The following is a 26,987-nucleotide window of genomic DNA, read 5'->3' as shown; positions in this document are numbered from 1 at the left end:
CGATTTTTCCTAAACGTTGCTAACTTCGTACTCGCAAAGATTCGAGTCCGATGTGATGTACGGTAACGTTACATAGGTTTTAACGATGCGCTGCTTAGTTGTTCCTATTCTCTGAAGCGATTCTTGCTATAACTGTATAATGCGATGTTCCTATTTTTTATACTGTGCATATTTAGCACGCAACCTTATCTCTACGTGGGCTTGACTGTCTTGTTTCAACGAAAACACCGAGTTTCTAAGCATTCTAAGCTCCGGCTGCGTTGAGTTCAGCATCTTCCCTATTGGGATATTTTTACACACGCGTCGCGACGTCGTTCCTTAAAGGGGATGGACTCCGACCGCGGAGCGAGGCGACGCGACGCCCCTTCCCGGGATCGAGAATTCAATCTTCGGGGTGATTTAACCCCTCGAATAATTCCGTTAGGGGCCAACCCTCCGGATCGAGCGGCTCCGGTCGTAGCGATACTTGGAGTGTGTGTACATAGACGGTTTTTTTTCCCCCCCCCCCGTTTTGTTTGTTATTCAGGAGCCTTTCGATTATGCTTTTTATTATTTTCACCTCAGGCTCGGTCGGGTCGTGGAATCTCTTGCGCGTACACCTCTGTCATTATCGAGTGAGGAAACTTTGCGCGGTGTACGAAAATCAACTCGCTTACAGGCGTGCGCGCTGCGATAGTGCCCGACCACCTACACATTACACGCCAATTTTAAAACATCCGGTTAGATTAGATACACGGTACCCTGTGAATTACACGTTTGGCATGCTATGTGCGTCCGATTCGATAACGCTCACGCGGGTCGCGATGGAGCGAAGGTAACAAACGAAGGTTTCTTACAGGAACGAGTGCGTACGTTGGAATATTTCCAAATTGTTGCATGCGATATTTTACACCATTGTCTGCGAAAGGGATTCAGGATTTTTGTCGAATACGTCGCGGTTACAGCGTCAAATCGCGACCACCCGGTATAGCGTATAATTTGTTAAGCCCCGTACGATTGTCTTGAGATATTCATTGACGTGGTTTCGAATACCGGAGACAAAGCGGATGAGAGAGAGAGACCGGGAACGAGAACTAGAACAAGAACAAGATTCGAGGGGAGTTTGAGAGAGGCGAAGAGGATAGCAGCGGACAGAAGGAGGGAAAGAGAGAATTGTGCTGGAGTAGAGTGGTCTTTATCACCATCGATTTGGGTACGCTGCCCGAAGTTTCTCGATGAGGAAAACTTTCACGTGCGGGAACTGAGATTACGATATGAGTCGAAATCGGGGAAATAGTCGTTTAAAATTAGACGACACGCCGAGAGCAAGCCTTTAAAAAACGTGAAAATTTCTTGCAATAACGCAATTTTATTACATGACTATTTTCACTCGTAATCTTGAGCTGCGATATAGTTTCCGAATTTTTATTTTTTTTTTCTTTCCCTCATCTCTCACAGAACCAAAAATTGAATAGTTAACTTGTGCACGTTTAGTCGATGCCGATTACCAGGTATAAATTTTCAGTAATTTTATGAAAATAGTCGATTGACGGGGGCGGAATAACTGTGTTTTTGAAATATATCAATACCGGGGGAATCCGATTCTCGACAAAACGCTGCACCTTTGTTCAGGGAGAAGCTACAGTAACAAACGTGTAAACCCTGTTAACGTGATTCTGTCACGATCCCCGACTTTGGAATTTCGGGGCGGCGGGTGGGGGGGTGGGGGGGGGGGGGGGGGGTGGATTTGCCGGCGGATTTGCAGCGGTTACGCTTGTAACCAACGATCCGCACATTCTCGTGGATTTCCCGCCAAGATCCCGGGAGTCTTGGGCCAAGTTTGGAGCCGGTTTCGGTTCGCTTCGCAAGGATCCGGATCGGGGAACTTGAGAGGAGTGGGTCGCGCATTCCTCTTTCAGTTTCTGTTGTCCTGCCCGCAGTCGCTCTTTCGAGGATCTCCCCTCGCATACTTCGAAAAATTGTTGAAACTTCGCGGGATGTGTGATTTTTTATTTATTTTTTTTTTTTTTAAATCTCAAATTATCCTTCGCGTTTCTTCTCCAGTTCATTACTTGAATTCACGTCACTCTTACGACAGAATACACGTAACGGTGATTTTCCTTCCCGAGTAGCTAATTTAGACATCGGAAAAAAAAACTTGCGAAGTGTGTGACTTCGGGCCGTGCAGGCACCCGTGATACATCCCTCCGGATCCCTTTGCTTGTTTGCGCTCTCGATAAGACTGGTCACCCGTTCGCCGGAGAATCGGGGAGGGCTCGCTGACGGCGAGGGTACACAAGGGTCTTTTTTTCACTATCCCGTAATACCCATAGGTAAACATTCAACTCTGACCCAGGTCAGACGGCCGTCCTTAATACGATATTCCCGAAAAGGGAAGGTGTAAAAACCTGGAAACGTGGGCAGTTTTCCTGAGCTTTACTTCGGTCCAATTCCCGCTGTTGGGGATCAAAGCGATTTCGAATTTCCCGATTTCATCCGTACTCGTGTAAATTCGTCGTGCAGCCAATTTCGCCGTTTAACCGGTTGAACCCATCATCCCCTCACCCCCCATGCCCTCCCTGCCCCCCCTTTTTTTTCTTTTCTTACCAAACATTTCTTTTCTCGGTGCGTTGCACTATTTCTGCCGGACAAACGACCGAATGCTCGAAATGACCGTTGTGCCCGAAATTGAAACCGGTGTTTGGAAACTTTTTCTTTCAAGAGATCTTTCGAGATAAGTGTTAAAAAAAGATACGGTACTGAGGTAGGATACCTTGTCACCGTGCGAATTCGGACAGTCGTTTTATTCTCGTCCCTAAGAAGTTCCGAACTTGGTTCACGGTTTTGAAAAATTGCTCCCTCGAACTGGAAGTGGTTTAAATTCTGGTCCCAAGGGTGTACAGTACCACCACCATCACCAGCAGCAGCAGCAGCAGCTAGTTGCCTTGTGTTTTCCGGACCACATATCTCACGCCTCGATGGAAAGTTGTGCAGGCAGCAAAGCGTGGCGTGGCAGCGGGTGAAATGCGGGGGTGTCACCTGAAGGGGACGAGGTTGAATTACGCCGAAGCGTCTCTGTTTGTCTTGCGACCGCCTAGTTTGGCCGCGACGCGTACACGAAAGCGTCTTTCTCTCTCGCTCTCTCGCACTCTCTCCGCCATCCGTTCATAGTAGTGGCCTAGATATATGTATATGTACTATGTGTATAGATATCTAGGTACAGAAGGCTAGGCACACAGAGGCGGTCACATCGTCTGGCTAGGAAGCTCGAGAGACGCCCTTTGACTGGGCGAATGCCGACGATTGAAGCCGGCCGCAAACTACGCCCGCCTTCGACGAGACGTAGACGCGGGAGGCAGGGATCTTGGTTAATTAATCCGCAAATAGCGGAACGCTTAGCCGGTTCGCATCTTCTCGCCGCGATCCTGACCACCGTCCGCGACGACGACTTCAGCGGCGTCTCCTCGAGACAAGGAACACGCCCGTCTTCATCAACCCTCGCGGTCGGTGGCAGCGGTGGGATCGTTCCTCTCGGTCTTCCGCGTCTCTACATCTATTATTACCATTGGATCGCATCCGTAAGTTAGCGCCCGTTCCGAGTGGTCCGGGGGCGGTGGATCGGCGCCCCGGAGGCGGAAACCGAGGGCTCGAAGAGCGTTCCGGCAGCCCGGCCTCGACCCCGACCCAGCGTATTAGGTAATTGTGGGGGCCGTGGCGGAGCCTGGAACGGGGTGATTTATATTACGGGCACGTGACGCCAGGGAGAAATTATCGTTAGTCGGCTACCTCGAGCTTTCCTTCTTCCTCGAAATCCACCCCCGACGACGACGACGACGGCACCGCGGAGTGCGAACCGGCATCCAATCCCCGGAGCACCGTGGCCAACCCGCATGCCGTTCGCCGCCATCCGGGGATCGCAAACATCAGGGAACCCTCAGGTTCCGTGTGTCGCTGATGCATACGTGGGTGTCGAGTTTGAAGGGTTGCGGACCCGCGAACCGGCCGCGCCCCTCGTTTTCGCCTATTTGTCGTCATAATTCTCGAGTTTACCGGATGTTGGGCATCAGATGCCTGACCGAGAGATTGTCGGGTGACAAATTATTGTTGTAGGTTTCGCGCAACGTTGCGGTCAACCTGCCACTCGCCTCCGTTAGCTTAAACGTTGTATTGTTTCTTTTCGGGTTACAATAACGCGCTTTCGCTACTACCTTGCCTTCTTTTTTTTCTTCCTCTTCTTCTTCACCCTCCATATCCCCTTCGATCGATCGAAGATTCACGTCATTTAAAGACCGCTTTTCGATATGCTTCTTTTTTTTTCTTTTTTTTTTCCTCTATTAGCCTGCAACCGAAAGCCGATTCCCCTCGACTGAGATCTTCTCTCTTGTTGCACAGTATCGTCTTTTGTAGTTTCAAGACGAGACGAGACGAGACGTCTCGTTACCGAGACGTTCCAGATGAACTTCATCAGCCGTCGCGTCGAGTCGCGAATCCGCCTCTCTGGAAGTATAGATATAAGGTAAACCGTTGTTCGGGAAACGGTCACGAATTCACAGTCTGGTAAACGACAATGAGAGGCTTCGTCCGAAATACGTCGTTTCCATACTCTCGATGTTGTTACGCAACGAACGTTGCGCAAGTTCTAATTTTACCTATGGACAATCGGCTCTCGCTGAATCACCTGTACATCTATTACGATTATCACTTTCTTGTAATATGCCGTGACATGAATAACGACAACTTTATATATTGGTATCATGAAAGTCGGGTAACGTTTCTGGACCTCGTCATGCTGTTAAAAGTTTGGAGGTAAATTGAATTGGCAAAAAATGTCGACAATCATTTTTCTTCAACGTCCATCCTGTTCTCCGGTACTATTAATTCATCCAAGCACGCGATGCGTCTTAACGAAACGACGACGACGAGTTCTAGTCCTACCGTGACGTACAAATTAGGTACGCACTCGATATTTCGCACTGCTATGCGAGTGTGGCCAAGGTGTTGGTAAGAGAGGATAAGCCAGGGACGCAGAAGTTACCCGGAGTGAGTGCTCACGGCGCCGCTCCAGTTCACTGTCTAGGTCCACGTCCACATCTGGCCACCCCGACCAAGCACACAAGGTACAACACATGGATCCGGGATCGATTGGCGGACTGAAGCGCCGTCAAGTGTATACACGTCGTCTTTTTACTTCGTTTTTTTTTCCTTTTTTTTCCCTTATTACCTCGACTATTGTTTCCCCGTCTCCGGTTTTCACCCCACATGCAGACCCGAGTATCATAAAATCCCGCGTCACCCTCCTTAGGTATAAGGTATACCAGGAAAGTGATTTCACGACGGAAAAGTTGACGACCTATTTTCAAAAGTAAGAGCTGTGTCTAGTCCCGTTTTGAGGCATCGAGAATTCACCCTATCTTCCCGCCGTACGTATATGTACTATATATAGTAACCTTTTTTTTCTTTTATAGACGGCATACCGTCCCGAAAAATGAGAGGCACAAATTTCACGCGTCTAGACCCCGATTTTCTTTATGTGATTCTGCACGCATGAATTCTCCTCGAATCTAATTTTTTTCTTTTTTTTTTTTTTTTTTCGTTTGTAGAAGAGGGATGAAAGGAAAAAATGGAAAATAAAACAGCACGATGTAGAATATTGTCGAACCTTCCGCATTCTGTCCCACCCTTTTTTCGACCTCTCGCCTTCAACTCAATACAACCTCGGGTCGCATCTCCGCGTCACAATGCGCATTATATTATGCGATACCCTTTTTATCGGGTTTCTTACAGGAATCGTTGTCAGCGACGGATGTAGCTTGTACCTATGGAATAGACGGATCGGAGATACAGCAACGCCGTTTCAAATTATTATTATTTTTTCATCATTCTTCGGTATTCAAATTTGCATTTTACGAGCCTCGTCGCTGCGATGATCACGTTTTTACTTGAAATTGCAGCGAACCTAATGATGATAATTTTTCTCCTCGTCAACTTACCGAAGAGCGAACAATATCGCGGAAAAATAGAAGAAAATTTTCGTTGACGACAATCAACGAATTGCGCTGGCACCGCTGCTTGAATCTCTAGCCAAAATGAAAGGATATAAAAATACACGTCGATCGAGTGCAGATATTCTCGTGATTTACGACGCCGCGAAGACTTTCCGAATTCGAAGGTGATGTTCGTCAATTTTTTATTACACGTTATAGATTCATCCAGATATTGAGTCTAGACAACGGAATTTCATGCGTCTGCATAACCAACGTAGAGTCGAATGGCAATTGGATGGATCGAATCTGTTGTCCAATCTGTGTTGTACAGGCTTTGCGTATACAAGCGTGCAGTATCGATTTCTCGTTAGGTATTGCGCCCCTGGTGAAAAGCTACAAATTATCCCTCCATCGATTGGTGTAGGATATGTACTTTTACACGGAATGAATGTGGTTCAAGCCTGGCCATTTAACCCCTCCGGATGGCATACCTCTCTCCGCTCCGTTATAGATTGCGTCGCTGATCATGAGTATCATTGACCCGAATGACGAAGTGGTTCAGAGCCAACCGTACAAGTTGTGAAATCGTAGGTACGCAACGTATTTTCCATTGTGAAAATTCGCGAGATTTCCCTTTTCTTATTCACTTCTTCTCCTTCTTTTTTTCTTTTTACCGTTTATATTTTTACCCCGCGCCGTCTCTTTTTTGCTCTCTAAAAAACCTCGAAACAATAGCGATGGGAATCTCGAGTGTACGAGGGTCGGACGGAGGATGACTGATGACCGGGGTTAAAGTCGCGGTCAATCGACGTCGCTCGTAAGAGAACCTAGCCAGGGAAGAATGAAAGTGAAAAGGCTCGGGGCTTAATGCAAGAAAAGAATAAATCTCACGCTTTCCGGAACAATCTGGTTTCCTCTGTGATATATTTTCCTCCCTAGAATTTGACGTTTTCTTATTCACCTGGAAAAGTTCTTCTCTGCCTCGGTATTTTTGTTTTACAATTCCTTGCTACGATCGTCTACCCAAAGAGACGCGTTTTCCCCAGCCTCGCTGCCTCGTTCGTCCGATTCACCTTCGGTCTGAGATGTATGTATAATACATATAATCAGTTTGAAAGTTGAGTTGGAAATTTTCTCGGTAGGTATTCCTCTCCGGTACTTCATGCGAGGGCTGCTTCATTCATTTCTAGGTATCATATACTTGAACGTCTTCATCGAAGTCTTGCAAATGTCTTGAAAATTTCAAATCCCCTCACACCCGTCAATAATATTTCATCCCACGTACGCGAAGTATATTTGGAAGCCACAGTCACCTTCAGACAAACTCGGACTCGCTCTGCTGTTTCACTTCTAATTAGTAAAAACGCGGATCTCTTTACGAAGAGCACGTTCGTGTCGTGCATCGTGAAAGGAAAGATGTGATGAAAAATCAAACTTCATGTGAAACGGAACGACTTCTTCTAGTCGTCGAAAGAAGAAGGGTAAATATATCGGTGACCCTTCGACGTCCTGGTATTCGGGTGAAATCGACTTTCGGTTGCTTCCCCGCAGGACGAAAGTGCGATGCAGAAAAAGTTCATTTCCAGGGAGTAAATTAACAAGCCTGGACGAGGACAAACACGGAAGGCAACCAGGCAACGATCCGGGGCGCGGTAAAAGCGACTACCTACCCGTTCGCCGGAGGAAGTCGAGTTTTCCGCTAGCGTGTTACTCCGCCAGAAGTAACAAAGTACCAATTTGACTTTTTAATGGTTTACTTTCGCGCAGCTCGGGGGCGAAGGAGGAGGAGGAGGATAGGTAGAGGAGCTATCTTCGTCGGGAGACGCGACGCGGCGATCATTACCGAGCGTAAAAATCTAATTTCTTCAACTGAAACTTTTCCCACCGACGCGACGCCGGCTCCCTTCGTCGTCGTCTCGATAATTTTCTCGCCTTTCCTTCCCGGCGACTCCCGGCTCGTGCAAACTTTCTATATATCACTCTCTTGTTCGGTTCACGCCGTTATGCGTTTCGCTGAGAACGAAGCCCCGGTTTTGTCGCTTCTCTCGCTTCGCTGCCGGAAATGATGCCAAACCGTTCCGATTTCAGTTAGTCGTGCTGGCGCACGGAAAGAGCGGAATTCCCGCTTTCGAACTCGCGAAGATGCCAGCTGGAGGCGCGAATAAGGGTGCCTCGGGACGATTGAGATTTTTTGAAGTGGCCTATGGAATTCTGAGCCTCCGGTTCCCGGTCAAATCCGCCAAACGACCAGCCAAGCTCTCTCTCTCTCTCTCTCTCTTTCTCCATCGGGTCCTACGACCGTCCCTTTGCATCGCCATGTTCGATACTTCGACGTTACATTCGAAGCTCGAGTTACCAGCTTCTTACGCCACAAAGGTTCATCGCGTCTCCACTCGACTCCATTCCTCAGGTCTCTGGTTCCCCGTCCCTTTTCTAACTCATTGGCCTTTCGACTTGAGGGCAATTCCGAACACGCTCTAAAGGCACCGAGAGTTGACCGCTAATCTCAACGGATCCATCGTCCTTCTTCGTCTCTTATTTTCTTCTCATTGATCCTTGCACTGATCAAACCGATTCTGCCAATACCGTTCCTTCTTTCTTACTTTACCGTTGCACTTTTATCGGTTGGTTACCTACTTCACCAGTTGTTTGGACAGTACACAACGTGGCTTCTGCTGTTGTTACTGTCCTGGTTTTTTCGACTTCCCTTCTTTCATTCACATCTTACTCAGCAGTTGTCTAACAGATCAAGGTGAAATTCCAGGGAATTGCGAATTCCAATCCGCGATCGGTCCTATTGATCTCCCGCCTTTTCGAATCGCTTCTCTCTACTCGACTCACGCGTTCACCTACAAAGCTGCAGAGAAAACCCTCGCATGTCTCGCCTTATCTGACAATAATCTGGCTTATCGGATGCAAATTGCTCGAGTTGGTAATCCGTGTGTAAACAGCGTCCCAGCGCAGGCTGATGCCTCCTCAGCGCGCCTAATATCTCTTGTCACCACTCGGCTCTCCCTCCCTCCCTCTCTCCCTAGCTCACTCTGTCGGTTTCCGGCTTTTTCCTCCGGCCCGCTCCCACTTGGCCGGTTCTCGCCCTCGAGCACGCGGCACGTATCTAATTACCTAATAACGTTAGTTAGGCTCAGATAGCCAAGGATTCAGCCCAACATCCAGCGGCGGGACGCCTTGGAACCGAGCCATTATCCGTTCCGCGTAACTCTACCGATTGGACGAGCAATGCGATCTCGGCGTTCCCACCAAGTTGCTGTATTGATTCTACTCTCTCTCAGGAATTACTGACATCCGTGCGCTATCCCGATTTCTAGATTACACTACGCGGTGTCAGGAACAACTGGATTATCGTCGGAAATTGAAAAGTTGCAAAATTTTACTAAAATGTCAGGAGAAAAAGTTGTAAGAATAATCATACCGTTTGTACTTGAGGTTGAATACCAAACTCATCCGTAATCTTTATCGTGGTTCACACACACTGTGGTCGTTAATGCGAAATCATTCGCTGCTTGTGATTGTTGAAGAATTTTAAATCACTCGTCTTCATGCTACCCCAAACATCCAGTGCGCAGTGCAGCGTTTCATAGTAATTATAAATGTAGGGATGCTGGTAATTTACGCTTCCTGTAAACAGCCGATCGATGTTACCGAAAGGAGAACAAGCTGCGATGACTATATAATATATTATGATAGACTCGGAATTATCACATTTTGTGATTGCAGCACTATGTTACGTGCTTAGATGAAAATGTATCGAACGATTTCTTTTTGGTGACTAGATGACGCGATCGTATATTCTTTCAAGCGTCCTGCCAGTGACATTTAGAAAAAATTTGATTATACCTTAGACATTGTACGGCATTCAAGCATTGTACAACTTGATTGTTCTTTAATAAATTTCTCTTTTTTTTTTGTTACAGGTAAGTGTCAAAGCGCGAATTATTCGATCGCAGTGTAGACCTAAGCAGCGGTAAGTGACGTCGGTGTTGTTATCGGCGATGAAGGATATGCGAGGAAGCGGTAAAAGGCGCGACTCCTACGCTCTAGCAGACTGTAAGGTTATAACCCTTAGCCGTTTGGCCGCAGAAAATTAACGGGGTCGAGTTTCACTGAGAAATACTGGGGAACGTTAGATGATAAGCTACAGCTAATTATTTCGCAATTAACAAGCTATACCCATTGAATCAGATTAGCCCTTCCATCCCTCGCCCTAATTTGCGTGGGTAGATGGTGTTGTGCCTATATTTATATACCGTGTCTACCCCGCCCACCTGCCCAACCTCGCACCTAAACAGGATTTGCGAGGTGAGCCGTTGTGCGAAAGGAAGACTTGGACTGCTGCGTTTAAACCACCCCATGGTATCTGATTTTCTACGGTACCTTGTACCTTGTACCTATGACTATAGGTCGAGCCGCATTATCTAAATTAGCTCTCTTCTAGCGGTGAAGCAGCTTTCGCGTGAGAATCACCGCACACTGTCGTTTCCAGTCTCCTAGCCTAGAAGGTATACGCCCGCTTGGACATCTACGAGAAGTTATTTTGTTTGTAACGACCGCACGGGGTTTAGAGTTTTTTTTTTTTGTTCTTTTATCATTTAAAAAATTATGCCTCAGTGATCAGGATCAGGTTTCTTTCGGCTTATCGGAACTTTATGGAAACTCAAAAAATGCTTTTCCATCTGCAATGAGTTATGTAACGTTGCTTTTCATCCTCTCCGTATCCAAATCGCAGTTCATCATTTTTGAGTAAAGAATTGCCGAGAATAAGGGCTTCATAATTTACTAACGACGGCTTTAAACTCGATTCGAAAATTTTTTACTTCAGCCACACAAAGCTGGAGTAGTCAGCATGTATACCTACTGAATATTGATGTATTAGAAAAAAGAAAAAAAAAACTTCGCCAAGTCCCCCAAAGAGCCTCAACTAGTAGACGCATAAATGTCGTCGTAGAAACCTTCCTACGGTTCGGTTCATTCGAAACACGCGACGTACGACTATAAAAGGGAAATTGTGTTATGTAGAAGAGCCGCGAAACTCGCGCAGACCGTATATAAGACTTTACTGTTTTCCCCAGTGTTACCGGCGCGTTAACGGACCCTCCATTGTTAGACGGTGAAAACCCCGTGAATCCTGTACTGCAGAATACACGAGTACAGAATTTAAGCGCCCAGGTAGCAAACGTCGACGAGTCGAAAGACTTTCGAACCAATAAATCAATTAAAAAAAAAATTTTTCATCGATTTTTTAGTTCATTTTGCTGGTGAAAATCCTAACCCCCCCCCACAACCGAAAAGAGACAGAAAGCGAAAGTCTCCAAGAAGAAGGGTTTCGTGGTTCAGACTGTAAACCAGTGGGTTAAGTGCACCGAACCGACGTCAAGAAATCACTTTCCCGATTCTCTCGGAAGGGAAGAAAAGTGGCTATGTGGTGACCGTTGCGACGTTTAGAAAAAGGGACGAAAGAGCAGAGATGTCGTGGGGGGAGGGGGGCGATAAGGTGAGACGCCAATAAGATTTCCCGGGGAAAACCAATCTTGAAGCGGTGAGAAAACAGTCGGAAAACACATCGGTCCGTTCGTTCGTCCAACTGCTCCAAACTGATCCTCTATATCCCTCCACCACCTTTTCCCCTGACTGCTTATTTTCCAACGCGGGTGAAGGTGGAAGGAAGGAAGGAAGGAAGGAAGCACGCACGTGATTTACACGACTAACCTACACACGTATTACTCCTGCAGTATGGGGTGACTCATTCATTCCCCTCATGTACCCCTAAGCATTTCCTCAGCCGAGGTGTATCTCACTGCGCGTGAGGATTTGGCGGGAAAATGGAAAGAAAAAGAAACATCGAATGGGCCGAGAAGCGGGTGCAAAAATAAAAATAAAATGGAGGAAAAACATGGTCGGCATAAATTTGTCATTGAAAACTTTTGCTGCACCGAAAATATCGTACCGGGTATTTTCACGGTTCTTTGGCGTGGGTAGCGATATTTCTTTCCCCTCTCGACACACATCAGCGACACGTTAACCGTGTTCGGTTGACCGGCGTTTTCGAGCAATTTGGTCGGTCTGTGGCTGCCTAACTGTTACCAGTTTCGTGGCGACGTTAACGGAGAAATTTACAGCAAATATGTTGCGGTTGACATTTGCAAATTAACATTTGGGATTCCTAACCCGCGTTTCAGAGCTGGCAAATTTAACCGATATTCCTCGTCACGTCGGAATGGCTCTTTTTAATTCATGTTCGTCGTGACAGAAAAATCGGCTGAACATTCGCGATGCCCATCGGTAAGCGGGACGTTTTAGAAACATTTCGAAAGGGTACGATGATCTCATTGGAACAACGTTTTTACTTTACCTGCACTCCGGGATTCAGTTTTAGTAACTATGAAAGATGCGCGACGTTTCGCGCGGATCTTGAATTTTAAATGTTTCTACTCGAAACTAGTATAGTGAACTGGTTTAGAGGTAGTGCGGCATTTATTGGAAAGTTTCTTCGAGGCGGCGGCGCGGCGGATCGAGTATTCGAAAATACGAGGCGAACGTGCCCCGTCGTATTATCGAGAGAGAGAGAGAGGGGGAGGGAGATAGAATTACCGGCTATACGTGAAAGAGAAAATGAATTTTGAATGACACGCATTACATCAAATTGATGAGGGTTTTAACCATCGTATACTGCGGCGGATATATTTAGCCTGACAAATAGCCCATTACTTGGCCGATGAAAATGAGTTTGGAAAATTATTCTTTTCGAACATACATCGTTTGTGTGTTGAACTCACAGTTACATACTGTTTAAATTCAGCGTGTAACTCATCGTCAGCAATGCGTCACTTGATTATTAAACGACACTACTCACAGATTCTGGGTCCCTTTGAATTTGTTATACTCTGAAAATAGGATAAATGACAAATCGATGTCTGACGAATTATTCACCCATGACACACGCCCTAATCGAGAGGGTTATAGTCTCTTTCTCTCGTTTGACGGCGAAGATTTCTCTTTAGGGGGAAAATTGAGACCATCTATTCCACGACGCCTCCGGCGTGCTTAATAATGTCGACTTCACCAGCGCCAATGGTCTCGTCTCGTCGGTTTCGTATTGCCGGTTTCCTGTCATTACATTCCGGAGTTGCGCCGTGCGCTGGACGAGGAAATGGAGAAAAGTAAAAGTAAAAATAAAAGTCGAAGAAAGAGAAAGAGAAACAGGGCGAGAACGTGGAACGGCGACGGATCGTCGTTGATAGCGAATCTTGATGGAGGGAACACGTTACGACTAAACTCACGTCTGCGGCGACGGTATAAACTCGACACGATACCGCCGGAGTGACATCAGTGTCAGCACATGCTGACGCCTTCTGAATTTGTAATCGGGCGCGTCGCTAATCGCCTCCTTCCATACGAACCGGCGGCAACGACGACGTTGCGAACGTTCCGAACGTCTTCGTCGTCGTCTTTGAACACTCTTGTCGTTGTCGCGACTCGGGCTTTACCTTGCTTCCCTGCTAATGAGAACTGACGTCACGTTAGGTTAACCCTGCGGTGCAGGTGACTTCTACACCATTGACTCACTTCGCCATCCCCTTTTCATCGTCCGCGCACCAACGGAGCGGTGAAACTAGATTGAAATCCCCGTACATCCCCGATTAGTTTCCTATTCGTCTATCCTTTGTAGAAGTCGAACTTCTCGATACCTTGACATCGTATTGACCCTTCTTCGAACAAAACTTTTTCCACGCCACAGGGTGTATCCTGCGAATGATCGCTGTCACGGAAATTGAGTATGATGTTGTTTCGGGACGACGCGAAGATCGCCGAGTTCTGCTCTTTATAATCTCCGTTTGACGCCGGATAGTCTTATCAATATTCCGAGTCGTTCCAGTCCCCGGCAGTATAACCAGCTCGGCAATAATAAGGCTCGCTACGGTGGAATTCCACCCGTCCCAACGGCATCGCCACATGCTCCCAGGATCGATTATGTCATAATCCACAAACTGTCACGTCTTCCTCCCCTCTCGTTCGCCCTCGCTCATCCACTTCTCCACTCACCCATGCGTTGCCATCGCAGCCCTTGCCTGGCGACGCCTCTCACCCTCGGATACGAACGATAATAATACATGCCGGCCTTCGATCGTTTCAGACGGAATATTCTCGACGCCTCCGAATCGGAAATACAAGTCCTAAATACCAATTTGCCAATTGACATTTATGACACCGCTACCCGTGAGTAGAAATGTGATGAGATTTCCAATCGAGGCGGATTCGCTCATTTGCGTTACGTGAATCACAGATTCGTTACATCGCGTTGCGTACAGGCTTTCAGCGTGCTCAACGGGTTTTTGCGGCGGTCCTTGGAACAGAAACCGTCGGAGCACCGCTGCAGGATCCTTGATACGGGTTGTTGGCGACTTAGTGTCGCGAACGCTGGAAGCCAAGCAACCGTTGGGTCGCAGCAACAAGTGTAAGCATTGTTATACCGATCCGTGTTATTTGCACAAACAAGAATTCGCGGCTTCAGAGGCAAAGACCCGGCGGCTCAGGCCAAGGACACCTCTAGTTTATTCGCACGACTTACATTCCGTAATTAATACTACTCGAAACTGAATTTTCCTCCGTTCGGCGGGAGCTTTTTAGGCTTTCAGTTTTCCCAACTTCCGTGCCAAAGAGAGGGCAAATAAAATACGACATGCATGCAGATGGCACAAGAACATGGGGCTTCTGGAAGCTCGACAAAAATGATGCGTCCGTACGGAGTTCAGTGTTTAGTGTCTCGTGAACGTTGATATATAAATTCTTGATATCTAACTCGACGTGCGGGATAGCTGGAGGCACCTTCAGGGGATTCAACTCCTGGGAATTCCTGTTATCGTTCGGCGTCTAATACCATTGGCGCGTTGACAAGCGGAATAAATTGTCACCTAGCCATTTCGTAAATGAAAAAGAAATAACAAATGTTCGGTTGGGATGTCGGCTGGCGTTGCTTGGAGTTGCCGGCGTTCTAGTGCGCTGTCTGCTGTCACGGTAATGTGACAGCCAAAGAACAGCCGGAAAACAGGCAAAAGCTCGCGAAAATCCTCCGCCAGTTTCAACCTCGACGACAACGAGGGTTCCGTTGCCGTTGCCGTTGCTGCTTCACATTCTCTTCGTCGACCCTTGACTACGTTGACACAAAATCGCACTGCCGCGGCGCCGGTTTCCGACCTGGGCCTTCGCCGTTATCGCTTCGCGAACTTTCAACGACACGTCGAATGCAGAAGTGGGTTTTGCTCTCTCTCTTCATCTAAAGACAGATTTGCATTTCTCACATACAAATTCGCTGGAAGGTTAATTTTTCCCGTTTCTCTATTTCACTTTTCGCGGTGGACGAAGAGAAAAGCGTACTTTCATGTATGTATGTACGTAAATGTTGCGAATAACGATCTCTCAGAGAGACCGAATCGTAGGTGAAGAGGAGAGGAGAAGAGAGATGAATCTCTGAAGAGTAAATACATTTATCTTATCGTTTCTTTCGGTGAGCGCCTCTCGGTTCTTATCCATACCGGTATATTCAGCGGCACAAGGCGAACCAGAAGCGCAGCTGAGCACTCACTCGACCTCCACTTTCCTCGATGCAGCACGCTAGTCTAGCTCTTCCTTCTTTCCTTCCTTCCTTCCTTCCTTCCTTCGTTTTTCTAGTCCCTCGGTCCTCCCGTTTCTTTCTCCTTAGTCGGCTGACATAAACATATTTATTAGACGAGAACGAGGGAGAACTCAGGGTTAGAGAGCGTATCCGAAATCCACCGCTTCGCGGCGCTTCGTGGGAGGAATGGGAAAAGATAGAGGGAGAGAGAAGTCTGATCTCCGGATCCATGAATATCTCAGCTCGGTCTATTTGCATATTCCTTCTCGAGATATTCAAGTATATAAACGCGTGGCATGGTTGGTTCGGCAGCAGTTACCTCCTACCTCCCACCTGGTGCATCGGTAGAGGCGCAAAGTGGATCCTCCGATGAGGAGAACACCGTATGTGGTATTCGGAGGCCGTTATCTCAAGGTCTTGAGTGGTTCGCAAGCCACCGCATCATCTTCTTCTCGTTACTCGTTCTCTCGATTTATTTCTCCACCTGCTCGACGAAATCCCGAGGTGCGGATGATACGCGGCGTAGGTTAGGAACCGGGAAATATTTAAGGCAGTAGGCAAAGGGAAAAGGCCGCTTCACGTATATACCGAGTTGTACATAATCCGGGAGAAGTAAAGATCCCTTTAATCTGCGAGGCTGCAACTCCATTTGCGTAAGTAAATCTTGTTTGCCGGAGGCTATCCCGAGCCGCTGACTGAGGGTGAGCGAGATTTGAGTTGCGTGGTTTCAGGGATCCGCGGCTGCGGCGGTCGCGTTGGCGTAGAAGGAGACAGAGTCAAGTCGGCGAGGGTGCTTCAGGTATAAAGACAGACGGGCGGGATGCTTCACGGAAGGAAACGAGCGCCCAGAGCGAGAAACGGAGAAGGGCTCGTATGTAACTACTGGCGCGTTGGTACCTCTTGAGAGACGTTTTCACCGTTTTCCACTCGGTAAATGAACTCTGGCCAACCCCCCCAAAATGAAACCTGCTACCAAGAAACAGCAATTTCGTACCGCGATACACCCCGTCCCTTTACCTCTCAGAGTTCTCCCTCCTCTCTCCATTTTATCGCTCCTGCTTGTGCCGGCTTACGGAACGGCGCAAGGCGGATAGACGGCTGTGCCTGCCCATGGTTCCCTTGATAAATATACAAGTACCTAGGGACCAGGGAATTCGTGCTCTCGAGTGCAGCAGCAGCAGCTTCAGCAGGACGAACCGCCTCCTTTCAGCCCCGCTGCGTGCGTGCCGAGAACCCGTTTAGAAGGTCGCCTGGTTTCCAGCCGACGATGATTACGGAGAGAGTCGGGATATGTACGGGTTATGGTCGCTGCTGCGGTGCAGTAGAACGTTCGTGGTGGTTCCCCGTAAGCTTATACCTGTATCGTCTTCGTCCTTCCGATCCTTGTCTGCAGGGTATAAATATACACGCCGAAACTCCTCGAAGAAAGGCATGCATTGGAAGTCATTTTTCATCTTGTCCTTGAACAAGTTTTCGATCACGTTTCTCCGTGCTCTGCAGGGTCTTCCTTATACTTGGCGTACTTTTCTCTTTTATTCCAGGTATATGTGTATATATATATATTTCCCTTCCTTTTTTTTTTCCTCTCTCTTTTACTTACTTTCTCTTTCTCTTTTACTCCAAGCATCTTTCGAGGGGGTGTCTTAAGACGGGAAAGTGAGAGATCGCGTCGGGGTAGAAAAACATTAAGTTCAAGTCTCTCTCGCATATTCAGCTTCGAAAATCGTCAAGGTGGATCAACCGGCGGGTGGCGTCGTCTTCCCGCCCGTCACTTTTCACTTCCAGACGGTGCGTGACGGGCGGGCGTTTTGCTATACGTACACCACCTCTGTCTTATTTTAAAAGTAATAAAACGACGCGTTCCGTGAGGTGAACTCCAGGGGTGGGATTCAGATTTCGTTTTGATACTCTCCGTTCTCTTCGCGCGCTTCAATTTCAATTATTTCAATCCTTGGTGGAAATTCTCAGGTTTATTTTTATCCCTCCCCTTCGCTTTCTTCTCTCTTTTTCTCTCACCTCGCCACCGTTGCCACCCTACCAAACTCGACGTGTCTGCCCTTCTTCGTTCCCAACCGCGCAATTCCAACCCGCTCCACTAGCCCCAAACGACTTTCTCGCATCGTGCCCGGCAGCCTTTCAATTTGTCGACAAAGTGGAATCTTTATCACGTAACGAAGATTTTCTTTCGAACGGTGTACCGTCACGTAAGGGATGACGTGTAACCTCTCGCGTTCGTACATCTCGATTTATTAACCGGAGGTGCAGCAGCCGTCGATGCTCGCATACGAAACGAAAATACAATATTTCACGGAAAAGTCTCTTGATTATCTGGAACAAAAGGAGTAGGGTGAACCACCGTTTTCGCTTACAGTGAATATAACGCGAATATGCAGCGACATTGGAATTCTTGATAACTACTAAAATATGAATTACTACATAGTCATCGACGTCTGTGGGAGCACAAATCCCGTTGGTCAAGTCTGCGATCACCCTCGGGTATCTTTTTTTCAGACAACAAATTGTATTTTCTATCGCTCAGGTTGTCACTTTACCCCTTCAGGATCGAATCAGTCCGTATCGAAGTTCCGTAAACGGTCAAGATTTGGACAATATTACCCGAGCGAATGGAAGCAGCTCGCGCGACGATCGTTTTTATATGTCTGTGGGAAAAATTCATCCCTCTTTATATTCGAGACAGAACGACGTACGTCTCCGCCCCTTGTATCTGGTATATGCACAGGGCTGATCGCGAGTTTGGAGAACTTACAACTTAATTCCGTCTCCCGTTTTCCGCGTTACAGAAAAGGATGAAAAAATTGTTCAATTTTCATCAGCTTTATTTTTTGCGCCATCGGAAACGTCGAGCGACGAGTGCGAGAACGAGAGATTTGGTGTGATTGGAGATTTCTTGTTATCCAAAATTGACTTCTGGGTAGGTATAGAATATCCTTTCGCCATTCGGTCTCCTCCACTCGGTGTAAGACGCTGGTGGTCCTCCTCTTCGTCGTCGGCTCTCTGGTCCCGAGTGGCGGGCTCGCGTTGTGCGGATAAATGGAGAGGACGCCGACAAAGAATCTCGCGTTGAGTGACGCAAGGTGGGTAAAATCCTCGTAACCGTGCTCCTCGATTAGGGATTATCGACTGACGTCGACTTCATGCTTCTTCGCGGGGTGAGGTTAATAATCCGATTTCGCATCAGTCTCTTCCTACAACGCGCAGCAGTGCTACCAAATCGAGGGATTTATCTGATGAGAAAAACTTCTTTTCTTTTTTTCTCTCTCTCTTTCTCTCTCTCTCTTAAGTTCTTTCTGTACCTTGCTGTTATCTTTGTCCAACATTGCTATGGATAATAATAAACCATAGTCTATTCTATTCTATTCTCTCTCTCTCTCACTAACCAAACAACGTCTCATCATCTTCGCGTTCGCACCGTGACGCGTTCGCTTGCAACCGTCAGCTGCGCTTCTCTCTTTCGACTCGCAACCGGAACGCGCCAACGTCGCCGTTGCAGTACTCAGGTGTACCTTGACCCCAACCTTGAAACCGAGGAATGTGCACCAGCTAGCCAGACTCACCCCACCGTAACTCAGTCACGTTCACCGCCTCCCAGACCAGACTTCGACCTCGTCCCCGTCTCCACTCTCTTTTTTCTCCCTCCTTCCCTACCGCTAAATTATTCCCAGCATGTATTTTCGTTGCGGATAATACTTTCAGGCTGAATTCTTCGAGCACAAGTGTGCAGTGTTTGCGTTGTATTTGAGAAACTTTTTATTTCTCCCATTGCTTGGAGTGTTTTTATTATTATTATTTTTTTTAACGTGTAAATTGCTCTGTAAAATTCTATCGTTTCAAAAGTGAAAATTTATTTCTGACAACAAGACGTGTTTCTATCTTGAAGAATCGAAGCTCGTAGTCAACAATCAAGGTTAGGTTAGGATCAAGTGGTGATTCGGTGAAGCTCGAGCTTCCAGACGCCACCGCTTGGCGCGCTTTCGTGTGATTCCATGGCCGCAATTCCTAAACAGTCGCATTGTGGATAGAATTCATCTTTACAAATTGCTCAGCCATGAAGTATAAATAATACGATATCCGTAAGATTAGAATCTCGTGTACATTTCGCGCGCAAATTGCCGAAGGTATGACGGGGCTGATTATCGTATTCCAAGTTGCAATTCGGTCAACTCTCATGGGGCGGAAGGATCTTTGAGTTGAGGGAACGCGAAGGAACCGTGAATTGTGCTAATTAATCGCTTCGAGATTCCACGCTTCATGAGCGTCGGTTGTGGGAGAGAAGGAGGCGCACTGCTTGACGGTGAAAAGCGGGAGGGGCAGGGGGGGGAGGAGGGCAAAGGCTCGGCTAAAGACGGCGTTGCGATGGGGTCTGCGGCTAAGCGGGGGAGACGTGGATGCTCAAAGAGGCCTGATCTGAAGGGTGAAGGGTGAAGAGCGGAGGAGGAAAGGGGTAAGGGGAAAGGGAGAGGAGGAATCGGCCATGGTAAAGGATATTCCTTTTCCGCTGCAGACCGACCACCACCAGACCGTGAGAGCGTCGAGGTCTTGGTGCTGGAACGCGACGTCTGCTGCGGTAGCTTTCTCGATACGCGATCATCTTTGTTGTTTGTTCGTGCGGTGTTTTTTTTTTTTTTACGTCCTTGTTTTCTCTATTTCTTCGCCCCCTCCCTTGCTCCTTCCCTCCCGCTCTTGCGCACCATCCAGACTATTGTTTTTAATATTCCCGACGATGATTCCGGGGCAGCCCAACAACCTCGAATTCACCCTACCTCGACTTTGTCTCCTTTTTAATCCGTCCGCGTATCGACGCGGCGTGAAACAGAGGGTTGGATATAAGAAAAAAACGTCGTCGAAGATACAAAAAAATTTTCCCTCTCTTGCGCTCTTTAATAATGTTGTATGATTATACATCGTATCGTAGTAAGCAAAATTTGTATTTTTGTATCATGAAATAGTAATACCTACGCGTTGCACGAGTTTGACGTTAGTAAGATTAACGTAGTAGGTAAAATATTCGGGAGAAAATCACTATTTTGCAGTTTTGTAATGATTTTGATTGAGTCGAGTTTATGTGTAACTTTAGAGAATCCCAACATTGCGAAATAACAACTTTACCTTGACACGTTTCTTAACAATAATGTTACTAACTTGAACCTAACTAATCGCGTTGCACACTTTCGATCTCATCGTTCATTCATCGGCGATCGTTTACCTTTGTCAAGTTACGCGAAAGTGAAGAAGGTACGTTGAACGAAGAGAGGGATTCTTGATCCTAAACGACGGTAAGTGATTGCTAGGGTGCGCACGTTCTGTTTCTACTACGAGAGCCGCACGGCAATCAGCGATATTGGGAATCCAAATGAGCACATTTCACCCTCCTCGTGCATTCCTCCCAATCGTGATTATTGATTATCGACCTCAAGCCCGGCTCGTATAGCGTTCTCGCAACGATAATCGATTTTTCCAACGTTCAAAATTCCGCGATTCTATCACTCGACGGACCAATTTTCCCCGCAGCGTAATGACCGCGCCAAATTTCATCCCGAGAGCCATCACGGACGGCCAAAACACCGCCGAGTACCCTCTGCCCTCCGAAACCTTTGTAATTTCGTTCCCAACGAAGCGAAGTCTCCGAATATGTACGGGCACTCGAGCATCACTTGAAAACAACAATTTGAACCCGAATTTGAATTTTCAGTGCCAGCATCGCTAGCTTCATCGCCTTCGTTATTACCTAGCGTAATAAATAAATTCTCACGAGACATTTCTCGACGATCTCGTTGCACTTGCACTTGCCATCGGATATTTTCAGCGGGTACGGTTCTTCGTAGGATATAATTCTCTCCCTCTCATACCTTTCGACTCACCCCCGCGCTTAAGTCGCGCATTCTAGTTCAAAGCGAACTGTTCACCTTCAACTGCTTGTTAGTTTACATCGCTATCGAGTCTGCTGAGATTCACTCAAGTGGCGTTACAGATTGTGCAAAGAACGACGAGCAGGGTATAGGTGCAGCCAGTCCGCGATCCGGGAAGTTGGAAAGAGAGGGTATCGCCTAGCCGGTACAAGGGATAATTGCGTTCTCCGCGGTATCGGTTCGCCGAGGTTCTTGGTGCAATTTAACCGGATTTATTACAGAAGGTGCCCTACGATGATGCACGCGGTACCTTGGCTCGGCGCTAGCTTCGCCTCCCGGAATATGTCCGGACGTAAGGACGCGAGGGGCGAGGGGCGAGGGCGGGAAATAAAGCGACATCGGGTGGGCGAAAATTTCAGCAAACGAGCCGGCTAATTGCGCCGAGATTGTCATCCCGCGACCGCTGTTTGTCTGTCCGTGATGCCACCCTTAGAAACATGACGTACCTACCTACTCTTCCAACCAAGAAACACGTCATAATTGTCCCTCCCAGCAGACGCACGAATCGCACGACCATAACGTTCTTTTCAGCCCAGTTACACCGATTGATGAGACAATTTGCGAACCCTGCTAATGTCTGCCAAATGGAATTCTTTTACATTCGCCTCTTGGAACAAGGGGTCGGACGAAATATACTTGTTACAATTTCGGATGAGATTAGACCGTGATGTTTGATGAACGTATATATACGTAGTTTGTTCGAGAATAAAACGTATCACGAGGTTAAAGCCATGGTCATTAGCTTGTGAAAAGTACATTGAGAGGTCGTCGTTTAAAAGAGAGACATTTTCTCGGTTACTCGGGACGGTTTACACCGGTGGATTATTTTTATTTATTTTCTTTCACTTTTACACTTTTTCCATACAACAATCGCATGCTTCAGCGGCATCAATCAGCTTCTATTTTTGTTGCTACAAAGCGTCTGACATTTGGTTTCTTTTTCGTTCTGTTTCAGGTGAGGCTTGCAGTAACAGCTATATGTGTATGTACAGTCTGTACAAACCCGGCACTAAAACATGCCTAGCCAGGCTTTAGTTAGGTCAACACTTCCCTGAGTAGTAGGTACGTAAAGCGAAGCGGGTGCCACCCCGACGGCTCGGGGGCTTTCCGACTCGTATGACGCTGGGCGGGACATTATCATGAACAAATTTGACTTTCCTTCTTCTTTTCCGCTCGGCTCTCCTCGGAGTAGTGACATTAACTCCGACCGCGAATCGACTATGCATTAGGGAAATCTCCGGGAGCTAGCTGCTCGACACGTGTGTGGGATTTTTTTTGCTCTGTGGAAAACGGTAGAAGCTACTCTCTGAGTACTTTCGGCGCTTTTCGTCACGTATAAAGGAAAAATAAAAGAAAAAAAAAAAGACAACCCCGGCGACGCTGCTCTCCAACTCTCTCGAAATCTATATCGCAGCTCAGCTGCACGATTGTCTTCCTCGGGCGAAATACCCGGGGTGAAACTTGTAGACGCGCGAAAGATACGTTCCAGATCTTCTTTTCTTCGTCTTCTTCTTCTTCTTCTTCTTCTTCTTCTTCTTCTTCCACGTGTGTCACACACGACAGCTTCTCTGGCCTCGCTGAAGTGGAAAAACTTGGAACCCCGACGCAATTGGACCCGCTCTGAATGCCCCACGTGGCGACACCCTGCAGGACGCCTCCTGTTCTCCCGGTTCACCGGTTTCGATTTCTCGAATTTACGCTTAGAAAAATATTCGATGCCTGCTCGGTCGACCGGATGCTAAATTGACAACCGGTTAAGTCTGACTCTATTAATATCCGCGCTTTTCTAAGGCAGCCTGAAGCTTTCGATGTTTTCTCCAATTTTACACGTCCACCCTTCTTCCTACCATCATTGCCATTTTTTTTTTTTTTGCCGATCTTTTCAACAACCCCCAAGTTCCCTTCTCTTTTGCTGCAGTAACTTGAGTCTGTCGTGAAGCTTGTCCGTAATATCCGGTTTGAAAAACGAGTTAAAAGCCCATATTGTCCTTAATTATATTGCAAGTTTGAAAGATGCTAAAAGAAGAAGATGTTAAAAGAAGTTAATTCTTCAAAAGTGTTGATAAAATTTTGAAACCATTAGTTTTACGTGAAAATTTCGACGAGACTCTAATCTTTGAATTTTCCAATTGTTCTTCTTTCCCATCATCTAACGATGCGCGTCGCGATTTTTTTTTTTTTTTTTCTTCCACCGCATTCGGTTTATACATTCGCAAAAGCTCGAGTGTCGGAGGGTGTTTAATTCGGTTGACCTGATACTGAAATTTTTTTTTTGTTTTACCGAAAGATTTTTTCGGGCGAAAAATCCTTCTGAATGCCATTAGCTCAAAGATAAATTCGAAAATAAATTTCCGCCGAGGGGAAGCCGCGGAACGTCGACCGTGAATAAAGCGATTTAAAAATTAATTCGCACGGGATTGAGGCCGCGGTTTCTGCAACGCGGGGCTCGCGGTTTTCACGCGAGGGAGAAGTGTTTCCGGAGTGCGTTGTACGCCCTGTGCCGTATTATTATCTCATGTTACCGGGAGCAAAGTTATCCCGCGCACAGGATCCTTTCCACCGACTGTAGAAGGGCGTCTTGACGCCCTTTTGGCCCTCCCTCGCCCGTTCCGGTTGCACAAAAGTTCGCTGCCGGAAGAAATAGAAACCGTGAAAAAGAATTTCTCACTGTATAATTTCGTTTCCACTCTTTCCCGCATTGTTTCTTTGACAAAAACGCGAGCAATCTCGACGTATTTTCTCGGAGGGATTTTTCTTCTTCTTTTTTTCTTTTTTTTTTTTTTTTCACTCTCTTTTTTAGTCGCACCGGGACTCGTCGAACACGAGTATGAATCGGCGAACGCAGATTATTTCGATTAACGCGGCTGGCGCGACTAGGGTGAAGGGTGAACGGCGGCCGCTGCGCCCTGACGATATAAATTGTATTGAAGAAAATCTCCTGCTCTTCAGCATTTCGCTTCCCTTTGAATGAAATTAATACCTATAAGCTGCCTTCTCCGTCCAGGAATGCAAATCGAGAAAGGGACTGCAGGTCCTTTTAGGGGTTGCGTTATGAAGAAAATGTTAAAATTTTTAAGTTTTTTTTTTTCTTTTCTCTTTTTTTCATCCAACAACGTTCCGCGAGAAGATTCCACCTTCCCCATCTCAAGCCTAATACCCCGCCGTCTTTCTCCGCTCTCCGCTCTCTTCATTCGCCTTTACGCCTCCTCCTCCTCCTCCTCCTCCTCCTCCTCCTCCTCCTCCTCCTCCTCCTCCTCCTCCTCCTCCTCCTCCTCCTCCTCCTCCTCCTCCTCCTCCTCCTCCTCCTCCTCCTCTTCCTCCTCCTCCTCCTCTTCCTCCTCCTCCTCGTCCCTCCGGAGGTGAAGGAAAGCTCTAGCGAACATTAATTTCTCCTGCTTTTATACAGTGCCCATCTTATGCCGGAGAGCCTAGAGTTGAGTGCGAAAGAGTGACCGGTTGAATTAGCGAGGGGTGAAATGGGGGAAAGAAATGAGAACCGTCGTGTCCTTAATAATTCAAATTCTTTGTCCGAATGGTTGCCCCTCACAATAAGCTCCATATTTTTTTTCTCTTTCCACTTTCTCTCTATTATTTTTACTCTGTTTTATTTCTTCGTTGTTTTCTTTCTTTCATTCCATTTTTTGTTTTTGTTTTCCACCCGCGTCATTTCGCGACCCCCGTTTATCACCGCACGTCACTCGTCACGTTTCAACGCGGTTGAAACGTCCGTTAATAATAATACCCGCAACGAGAACCTTGAATGTTAGAGAATTATTATTATTGTTACTTTTAAAGTTTGAGACAGAAACTTGAAGCGTTTTTTGAGTACGGTTATTTCTTGCGTCGTATCGTGTAGAAAATGTCGTAACTCAAACTTACCCGATTGTATTAATAAACTTACACGAGTCTTCGTTTTAATTCACCCAGAATTAATCCACCTGCCATCCAGATCTCCCGCAGTCATATCAACCATCCGCCACTTTGCGTTTTTTCGGAGAGACGGACGGCACGCTTTCAGCTTTGCCGAAAGTTAATACCCGCGACGATGGAACATCGCGCGTCACCGCGCCACTCTCTTCTCTTATCTTCATTATTTCTCCATGCCTCAGCCCGTGAGAGGAAGCTTATGCCGTTGCCTAATGCACTTTTAGAAAATTATTCAACATTTTTTTCACGACAGTTGGAATTAATATTTGCGAAGGATCGTCTTAGCTCGCCGCCATAACGGTGAACCGTGAACACACTCCGCGGGCGGAAAATGCAGCGTTTTCTCTTTCTTTCTTTTTTTTATTCCTCATCCTCTCTCCCTCCCTCGCCCACTCATTCCTCTATTTGTCGTTTTCTTCCGCGGAGTTAAATCTTACTTAGGAAGTAACGCAACCCCGCAGTCACCTGCTTTAGTGTTACTTTTTCCTTTTTTTTTTTTTTTTTTTTTTTCTCCTAATCTAAATTAATCGCTAATAGCATTTACATTTTTTTCCATAACTTCACACCCGCTCGGGTTCTTGGAACGATAATTAAATCTCTCTCTCCTTTCGTCGGAATCTCTATCAGATGATTACACCACAAGTGTAAGAAACACTTTTTTTTTCCGAAAAATTTAACTTGTCAAGATTCTTCGACCATTTTTTTTTTTTTTTTTTCTTACTTTCATGTAATACACGCCTGATCTTTATTTTCTCATTTTGAATAAACTTTTTTCCGACACCCTCTCTTTCGCTCTCTCTCTCTCTCTCTCTCTCTCTCTCTCTCTCTCTCTCGCGAATTAGTTTCGTCAACTTCTGCAGTCTGCGACATCCAGTGCGTTGATTACGAGTAAGGATCTGACTCCTTCTAGTCGAATTAACGTTTGCGAAATATTCTTTATAGAAACCTGAAGATCGACTTCCTCCTTCCTTCCCTCTTCACTTGGATGTTAACGAGAGTTTGTTAATTTTTTCAGGTAGTAATCAACGCACTGGATGTCGCAGACTACAGAAGTTGACGGAAAAAAAAAATATACATATATATATATTTTTCTTTTTATATATATATATATATATATATATATATATATATATATATATATATATATATATATGTATGTATATATGTATATTTACATGACTGAAGTTTTTTATGTATACGTACATGTATACATATCTTACCTTCTCTCACAAGAAAGTTCGCAATTAATTTTAACGATGAACAAAATACTCGCTTCGACTGCAGAACTTGGTAAAATCCCTTAGGTACATATTTATATAATATAATAAGAAAATGTCGAAACCTCGATTCTTTTAAATATTATATCAGAACACTTGTTTTTCTTTTACGAATATACGTTGTATAATATAATGCGAAAAACTTGACAAACGATGAAAATCTGGCCGCCTAACTGGTTCGTGAAAAATTTTCAACCAAGTTAGATGCTAACAATAACGCGAATATATCAAACCGTCGACAACGTACGAAGAAAACGTTTCGGGA

The 26,987-nt window shown here is 46.4% G+C and overlaps 1 protein-coding gene across 7 annotated transcripts in view; it reads left to right on the top strand.

The window, feature by feature from the left end:
* Window positions 1-26,987, top strand: part of LOC124302987 (polypyrimidine tract-binding protein 1) — a 350,109-nt gene that overhangs the window by 196,570 nt on the left and 126,552 nt on the right. The window lies entirely within an intron of this gene.

The sequence above is a fragment of the Neodiprion virginianus genome, chromosome 4, assembly GCF_021901495.1.
Source record: "Neodiprion virginianus isolate iyNeoVirg1 chromosome 4, iyNeoVirg1.1, whole genome shotgun sequence".
Taxonomy (NCBI): Eukaryota; Metazoa; Arthropoda; class Insecta; order Hymenoptera; family Diprionidae; genus Neodiprion; species Neodiprion virginianus.
Note: the sequence above shows the minus strand (reverse complement) of the source record. Positions and strands in the feature narration are given on the sequence as shown.